Raw genomic sequence first — 9,710 nt, 5'->3', positions numbered from 1 at the left:
GGTGCGTCTGGTCAGTCCCTGTGAGAAGAAGATGCTGGACAAGATGGGACTTTGGCCTGATCCTGTAGGCTGTTCTTATGTTCTGAAAAGCAGAGAGCATTTGCAGGCAGAGGGAGCATGTTTTTGTAGCTATCATTGTTGGCTGCCTGTGTTTGTATGTGTGTGTGTACATGTGCTTATGTGTTTAAAAGGCTTTTGTGAGTGGGGTTCCCAAATGCTCCACCTACGAGTCTTCGATGATGATTGGCACCCCTTCTAGATGCATGAGCTGTCACAGGAGACCTGGATGAAGCAACTGGCAGGTCCCGTCCCTTCTTCACGCCCAGGTTTTCTTCCTTTCTTTTCTTTTTCTTTCCCCATAAGAACATAAACAAAGGCCAGGACACCAAGAACAGAATGGGAACGATCAGCCTCCACCCAGTTCAAGCTATGAATCAAGCCAAACAAACCCAGGAGTTGGCATGCGCTAGGCAGACGTTTGCCAGATCTCCACTCCCATCCCTCTTGCCCCATGCCAAAGGCAGAAGAGGGATGGAACAAGATGGCTGGGACTGGTTTGGTGGGAAGGAGAGCAAGAAGCTGCCTTGCACCGAGTTGGATCGTCGTTGGTCCAGCCTGCTTGGCATTGCCAACCTTCGCCAGGGCTTCATGGAGGGTTGTTGTTTTTGTGTGTGTTTTTTCCCCAAGCGCTGCCTGGAGATGCTGTCAGGAACTGAAGATGGAACTGTCTGCCTACAAAGAATGTGCTCTACCTCTAACCTATAGGCCTTCCCTCCTGTGCTGGTTTGAATTCTCCTTCCAGGTTGAAATATACTCAGAGTTGAGAGTGGATTTCATGCTCTTTATTCAGCTCATAGTGGTGAGGAGGAATTGAAGTTCCCCCAGAATGTCTGCTTTATACACATTATTTACACAATGGGCCCCACGTGATTGGCTAATTCCGGGATTCTCCTGTAGGCCAATCAGGTTGCGGATTCCCTTCCACCTGGAGCTGGATTGGGTGGCTCCTGTGGACCAGTCATACTGCTGCATTCTGAATTCTATTGTTCTAGGACCAATCAGATGGCTGCATTCTGAATCCTATTGTTCTAGGACCAATCAGACTGCTGCTTTCTGAATCCTATTGTTCTAGGACCAGACTGCTGCCTTTTGGATCCTATTCAACTCAGTACATAACACAGGTGAAGCCATTGCCCCAAATAAAATAAGTCACCCAAACTCCTTACCTAAAGCAGTGTCAAAAATATGGAGATCCACATATATGGATTCAGAAAACCTAGCAAACTACCAGCCAGTTGCTAATCTCCCTTCCCTGGGCAAGGTTCTGTAGCGAGTGTCACAGACCAGATCCAGGCGCTTTGGGAAGAAACTGATTTTCTGGATCCGTTTCAATTGGGGTTTAGGCCTGGTTTTGGCACAGAAACTGCTTTGGTCACCCTGCATGATGACCTCTGTCAAGAGAGGGGGAGGGAAATGTGTCCCTGTTAATTCTTCTCAACCTCTCAGCAGCTTTCAATACTATTGGCCATGGTTTCTGTTATGTACTGAGTTGAATAGGATCCAAAAGGCAGCAGTCTGATTGGTCCTAGAACAATAGGATTCAGAATGCAGCAGTCTGATTGGTCCTAGAACAATGCAGCAGTATGATTGGTTGGCAGGAACCACCCAATCATGCTCCAGATAGAAGTGAATCCACAACCTGATTGGCTTACAGTAGAATTCTGGAATTAGCCAATCATGTGCAGCCCATTGTGTAAATAATGTATATAAAGCAGATACTTTGAGGGGACTTTCATCCATTCCTCCTCACCACTATGAGCTGAATAAAGAGCATGAAATCACTTTGCAACTCTGAGTATATTTCAGTTTCCTTCTGGATCAACTCTCCGAATTAGGGCGGGGAGGCACCGCTTTGTGGTGGTTCCAGTCCTACTTGGATGGTCGTTCCCAGAGTGTGTTGCTTGGGGAATGCTTTTCAGCCCTGTGGAACCATCCATGTGGGGTTCCACAGGGCTCAGTCCTACCCCCCATGTTGTTTAACATCCACATGAAACCGCTAGATGGGGTTATCTGGAGGTTCAGAGTATGTTGTCAGCAGTATGCCTGGGTATAGACCTCCGGGTATAGGGCAGTATAACAACAACAACAACAACATCTCGAAATAAAATTTCAGCATCCTGGATGATTGGTTGGCATCTGTCTTTCTCAGGAGACAATGGAGGAATGCGCCACTGGGGGTGAAGTCAAACAGCACCTGCTGTGACTATAGAGACCGATACAGGAGAGACATGTTTTGTTGCAGCTGGGGCAGGTGAAGGCGTCCGGTTGTGTTGCTGCAGATGCACCACAGTCAACTGGTTGTCCCAGTGGGAAGTCTGCAAGCAGGGACCTGGGTGCAAGAACACTCTCCCCTCCATTTGGTTTCCAGCAAATGGTATTATTCAGAAGCACATTGATCCCGGTCATTGATGCTGTGTGGGGCTCCTCTCCCTCAGGAAGTCAGGGAACCAAGCCTCACAGCTCATGAGGTCCTTTGGTTGGTGAAGTATTTCCCCAGGAGACTCCTTAGCGTAGTGATAAAGTGGGATATCAAATCCAAACTCTTCTTCCTCTTCCTCCTCCTCTTCTTCTTCTTCTTCTTCTTCTTCTTCATCATCATCATCCCAGTTGCTAGAAACCACAGGAAGGGATGTTGTGCTCAGATCTTCCTTGCTGCTTTTCCACAAGCTGATTTCAGACTAGATATGTCATTGGCCTGATCCTGCAGGCCCTTCTTACATTCTTAACCCCCTTGTTTAACTCCCCAGCACTGCAAAGGGGTGCAAAGTCCTCTTTTTCACCCTGGTGTCTGGTTGCAGCTTCTCCCACCTAAGATCTTACACCCAGCAAAATTAATTCAGCGTATCTGGGACAAGACTAGGTGGCATAATCTATATAATGGCATTTTTATCCATGGGTATAACTAAGCAAGGTGAGAACTTTCCCAAACCACCTCCAGCTTTGGAGAGCAAGCCAACACCCAAACATGGCAGATCTTCTCAGAGTAGGGAAGACGCTCTGTGACACCTGGAAGCTTGCAAAATCACTACGAGGAGAGAAATGCTTAGGTCCACCTGGAAATTTAGGGAGCGTTGAGTTCAGTTCAAGCTCCTTTGTCTGAGAAGGGTTTTTATTATTTTCAAGTCACCCACAACCTTTGACTTCACGCCCCTGGGACCTCGTGCGTCACGACGATTCCCTGTTCTTGGAGAAAGGTTCTTGCGGGAAAGGTTATTTGAGTCCGCAAGATGCAAATTGCTTTACTGGCAGATGCCAAAGAATCAAAGGGGATGTCAATGTGTTTAGTTTTGTTTTTAATTAGCCAGCTTTCCCCTCTGGCAAAACTGTTTCGGCTTAATCAGCATCCTCCAGCAGCTGAGCGTGGTGGGGTCAAATCGGTTTGTGGTGCAAGGCCTTATGAAGCAATATTACCCCCTTTGGGGGAAGGGTGTCTATTCTGCCCCCCTCCCCAACGTTCTGTAGTTCAGCACAATCTTTTGGTTATGAGTCACAGCTGCCGAAGGGAATGGTAGTTCTTGGCACCATTGCTGGCTGCCATTTTGACGTCTGTGCAGGCGTAGTTAGTGGTGTCAGGAACACAGGAACACAGAGTTTCTTCAGATGGTGGATAGAATAACCAGATGCACAGATATAGGATGAGAGACACCTGGCTTGACAGAAATATGGCTTGGAAGGGGCCAAGAGTCTTAGTACAACCTTAGCATGAGCCAATGGTGTGATGCAGGAGATTCAGAGTCAAAGCAGCTGAATGGGGTGACACATCAGCAAAAAAAACAACAACACGACAACTCATGGTCTTCTAGGCTGCATCAATGGAAGTCTAGCATCCCAATCAAGGGAAGTAACAGTTCCACTCTATTCTGCCTTGGTCAGGCCACACCTCAAGTCCCGTGTCCAGTTCTGGGTGCCCCATTTAAGAAGGATGTTGACAAGCTGGAACGTGTGCAAAGGAGGGCAACCAAGATGATCAAGGGTCTGGAAACTAAGCCTTACGAGGAGCACTTGAAGGAGCTGGGCTTGTTTAGCCTGGAAAAGAGGAGATACGATAGCCATCTTCAAATATCTCAAGTGCTGTCACATGAAAGAGGGAACAAGCTTGTTTTCTCCTGCTCCAGAGGGTAGGACTTGAACCAATGGCTTCAAGTTATGAGAAAAAAGAGTCTAACTAAACATCAAGAAGAAGTTTCTGACAGTAAGAGCTGATCAACAGTGGAACGGACGCCTTCAGAAGGTGGTGAACGCTCCTTCATCGGAGCTTTTCCAACAGAGGCTGGATGGTCATCTGTCAGACACACTTTGGCCGAGATTCCTGCATTGTAGGGGGTTGGAGTAGATTACCCTTGGAAATCCTTTTCAACTCTACAGTTTTGATTCTAGAAAAGACCACTCATTGACTGGGTTGGGAAGACATGGCCAGAAGGACCACAAATTTGTTTTGGGGGTATTTGGATCCTTCTCGGATGCCAAAGATGATGGCCCAGAACCAGTGCAATGGGATGTTTTGCAGCAACAGCCCCTTTGAAAGAAATAGGAGCCAGGCACGGACAAATCACCCAGGGATCATGACCACTGGTCTACCCAAGCATCCACCTCCCAAGGCTAAGCTGCACAATATGAGAGAGGTCTTTCTACCTTCTCCCTACCCTTTGCCCTTGGAAGGCTTGCAAGCTGCTGCAGCAGAGGGACTCTGATCAACATCGTGGAAGTGGGGGTTTCTAGGACCAAGCAGAAACCGTCAAGTTCCCTTGTTATTTTTGCTGTTGGGTGTTGGATATTATGCATGCAATCTTGTTATATTTATGGGACTGACTTGTTTCTTTTTTGTGCGTTGTTATGTTTGCTATTGCCTTGTTGTCTTCTTGCACCAGTTTGATTTTGTTTCCTGTTTACTTTGTTGCTAGTCATTTGGAGCGTTTTGTGTGCATTGAAAAGCGGCATGCAGATAAAATTGTGAATGAATGCTAAGGTCACTTGAGACCAAACACAATGCGCCATCCTACTCAGCAAACATTGCCAACCTGGTGCCCCCAGCACTTCCATCCCAAGGCACTTGTGCCCAGGTAAGTGCGGGAGAGCTGGCAAATATCTCCAACATATTTATAAAAATAGATCCATTAGATGCACTCCCAGGCATGCTCACACACGTGTGTGTGTGTGCTTTAACATCCTTCACCCTTTGAGTGCCTATTTTAATTAACTTATCTTTCTCCCTCCCTGAGGGAAAGTCTACCCCAATTTTTGAAGAGCGTTGGAAAGGCACTGTTTTTGCTCATGCATTTATTCATTTCCAAATAAAATATATATTTTGATGGTGTCCTGTTTTTGCTTCTCGCTACCTTGCTCCTGCCAACCTAGCAGTTCGAAAGCACGTCCAAGTGCAAGTAGACAAATAGGTACCGCTCTGGCGGGAAGGTAAACGGTGTTTCCGTTGACTGCTCTGGTTCGCGAGAAGCGGCTTAGTCATGCTGGCCACATGACCCGGAAGCTGGAGGCCGGCTCCCTTGGCCAGTAAAGCGAGGTGAGCGCCACAACCCCAGAGTCATCCATGAGTGGACCTAATGGTCAGGGGCCCCTTTATCTTTTTACTGAGGAATAGATAATATTGTTGCAGAGCTGTTGATTTGACCATAAAAAGGTAAAGTGACCCCTGACCATTCTGTCCAGTCATGACCGACTCTGGGGTTGCGGCGCTCATCTCGCTTGACTGGCTGAGGGAGCCGGTGTACAGCTTCCGGGTCATGTGGCCAGCAGGACTAAGCTGCTTCTGGCGAACCACAGCAGTGCACGGAAATGCTGTTTACCTTCCTGCCAGAGCGGTACCTATTTATCTACTAGCACTTTGACGTGCTTTCGAACTGCTAGGTTGGCAGGAGCTGGGACTGAGCAACAGGAGCTCACCCCGTCACGGGATTCGAACTGCCGACCTTCTGATCGGCAAGTCCTAGGCTCTGTGGTTTAACCCACAGCGCCACCCGCATCCCCTGATTTGACCATACTCCTGTCTATAAGTTTCTCCAAAAAGTAAACCGAAGATCAGGAATAAGGAACTTCTGACCTGCCAGATGTTGCTGGACTCCAGCTTTGTGGAAGAGACATTTGTCAATGGTCACTAGCCAGGATGGAGTAGGCTACACTCTGCTTCCGCAGTCAGAGGCAGTGATCCACAGACACCACAACCCAAACAGTTTGATTGCATAGACATAAGAATCATAGATTCATAGAATCACAAATTTGGAAGGGTCCACAAGGGTCATCTACCTCAGGGTTCCATCGTCTCTCCCATGCTTTTTAGTATCTATATGAAGCTGCTGGGAGAGATCATCAGGGGGTTTGGGCTGGGTGTCCATCAATATGTGGATGATACCCAGCTCTACCTCTCTTTCAAATCAGAACCAGTGAAGGTGGTGAAGGTCCTGTGTGAGTGTCTGGAGGCGGTTGGAGGATGGATGGTGGCTAATGGATTAAGGTTGAATCCTGACAAGACAGAAGTACTGTTTTTGGGGGGACAGGAGGGCTCCCTGGTCCTGAATGGGGTAACTGTGCCCCAGAAGGAGCAGGTGCGCAGCCGGGGAGTAATTTTGAACTCCCAATTGTTGGTGTTTATACTACATTTTTTAAAGATTTGCCTTGAGACAGTCTTTAAACCTCTTTTGTTGACCACCAGCATTACACTTTCCATTTTTAAGTTTGGAATAGAGTACTTGCTTTGGAAAACGATCATCAGGCATCCGCACAACATGACCAGTCCAACAAAGTTGATGTTGAAGAATCAAATATATACCATACATAAAAATATGCTAAGGGTTGGTGAGTTACAAAATTTTAGCAGTTGGATCCTTTCAGCTCTTCTGGAAGATGTGCTGAAAGCTGAAGCTGGTGATGGAGGTAAGTTTGCCAGCCACACCCAGGGAGTTGCCCTCGCAACATAGCCTTTCCTGGAGCGTTGGCTACAAGAACATCACACCCGGGGCATGAACGACTCCCTAAAGCTCTGCTGCATTTCCACCCCTTACCCCCCTTTCTCAAAAGCATCTCTTGCTTCATGGAAGTGTTGGTTGGTTCCCAAGAAGTTCAGGCCCGAGGAACTTAAGCAGGAACTTGGTGTGGGATTTGGCTCTGGGACAAAAAGGTTCTGATGTACCTGTTCTTCCCCTCAGGGAAGCCAGCATGGGCACCGCTTGTGGGAGAAAGGAGTGCCAGCTTGGCAGGTTGGTCACGGAAGGGCAAAGCATGATGGGAAATGAAAGATGGTCCAACAGAAGATGTTGCCAGCTGATAAGGAGAGGCGAGTGGGAAAGGTATTTCAACAAAGCAAGTCTTCAGAAGATTAGGAACTGTTCTGCAGGAGACCTGTGGTGTTCCTCAAGCTTTTGAGAGTTGGACACACGCACACATTCTGGATTAACAGCAATATAAGTAATCCTCCTGAATCAGATTAGCAGTCATGGGACAAGGCATTGGGTAGTCTTTTATTTAATGGAGGGGAGGTTGTAGCTTCTGCCTGCCCCTTCTCAATAAGGGTATCCTGTTAATGGGATCCAGGGGTTTGGATCCTGTCCGAAACCTAGACATGGGCTAGGGCCATGCCATGACCCAACGGGCACCCCTCAGGCTGCCCCTACTTGATGTATGTCAAAGGACTCCCCCTTTTGGTGGTTTCCCCCTTAGTTTGACTCCCTGCAGATGGACAGGAGTCAAGATATAGTCTGGCTTCACCCAATGCCTAAGCCAAACCACTCACATCTGTAACTTGTAAAGTTGTGGCCTGTTTTAGCCCATTAAGCTATATACTTGTTTCTGTACATTTATTGGTTCATAGGGAACTGCAGGGCAAGGGACGTTGGCACGCTAGAGGAGAGGTCCTCTGGTAGATCAGGAACTGGCTAAGTTGCAGGAAGCAGAGTCAGAATAAATGGATTGTTTCTGGGACACCGATGAGAAACTGTAGCCCTACAAGGATCAGTATTGGGACCTGAGCTCATAAACTTGTGCATAAATGATCTAGAGTGAAGAAAAAGCAGTGAGGGGGTCATGTTTATTGGGTGATACTAAATCCTTCAGGGTCATCAAAGCAAAAACGGGATTGTGAAGAGCTCCAAAAGCATCTGAAACTGAATCTGAGTTTCCCAACCGTAAAACGGCAAAAGCAATTCAATGTAAACAAGTTGAAAGTGTTGTATGCCAAGGCAAAATATAAATAAATAAATAAATAAATAAATAAATAAATAAATAAATAAATAAATAAATATTTCGTAAATGTGCTAATGGGGTCTGAACTGGCGGTGATTGCCCAGGAATGAGAGACTGGAACTCGATGAAAACATTGACTCATTGAGTGGCAGCTGTGAAAAAGGTGGATTTCGTGGTAGGGATCAGCAGGAAAGGAATTGAAAATAAAGGAGCTGATATCATAATGCCGTTATGCAAATCTATGGTGCAACTGAACTTGGAGTTTTGTGTGCAGTTCTGGTTGCCTCATCCCAAAAAGGATATTGCAGAGTTGGGAAAGATTCAGAAAAGGGTAACTAAAATGAATCAGATGGTGGAGCAACTCCCTTACGAGGAATGGTTACAACATTTGGGTTTTGTTTTGTTTTTAGTTTAGAGAAAAGCAGAGCAAGGGGAGACATGATAGCTAAAGTCATGCATTGAAGTACAGCGGACAGAGAAAAGTTTGTCTTTCTCTTTCCTAACACTAGAATTTGGGGCTATCCATTAAAGCAGAATGTCGGGAGATCCTGTTAGGATATTGATGTCCCGTTCCACCTTAAGAATAGGCATGTGAAGTTGTTATATGCCACATGTCTGTATATTTCCAGCACAGCCTGCTGGGAACTTCCGTTGTGTATAGCTTTTGCTTAAGCTTTTTGCTTGGACACGAAGGGGAACAGACATGTTTTTCCTTTGTCCTGATGCTGAATAAAATGCTTGTAAATACGCTTTGCATATGCCTCTCTCTGCCCTTCCATTGCAATGAGTTCTTATCTCTGCTGGCTTGCATACCCAGCTTCTAACGGCTTCTGAAGCTTGGGTCGCAGTTTTGATGCTAATCCAAGGACCGGAGTTTGCCCGGCTGCCGGCTGGTGGGCTGGAGCCAGCTGGGGGCTGCCAATTGCCCCCATTCCCTTGGACACATCCCAACAAATCCAGGACAATCAAGAGAAGGTACTTCTGGTGGCATAGAGTTGAATTTGCTTCTGCAAGAGGCAGGGATGGTCACAAACATATTCAACTGGCAAGAGGGGTTCGACAAATGCATGGAGACAAAACCTCTCAAAGACTTCCCATCTGCCTTTGTACTTTTACCATCAGGAATACCAGCAGCTCTCCATCCTATAGAATCCAAGTGGCCAAGAATTAAGGCAAGAGCAGACTGCATACCCACCAACATTTCTCTGATGAAAATTGGGACGTCCCATTCCATAATGATACTTTTACTGTTTGTACCCCACACATCTTCCTGGGTTGTCCCCGCCACTCTGGGCAGCTTCCAACGTATATAAAACATAAGAAAACATAAAACATTTTTAAAAAACAACTTCCCTATAAAGGATTGCCTTCAGATGGCTCGGGGATCAGATAACTCCATACCCTCCAACATTTTTCCGATGAAAATGGGGACATCTTAAGGAAAAGTGGGATGATTGTGG

This window comes from Podarcis erhardii (assembly GCF_964252035.2).
Source record: "Podarcis erhardii genome assembly, chromosome: 5".
In the NCBI taxonomy this organism is placed as follows: Eukaryota; Metazoa; Chordata; class Lepidosauria; order Squamata; family Lacertidae; genus Podarcis; species Podarcis erhardii.
The sequence above is the reverse complement of the archived record's forward strand: the minus strand, read 5'-3'. Positions refer to the sequence as shown.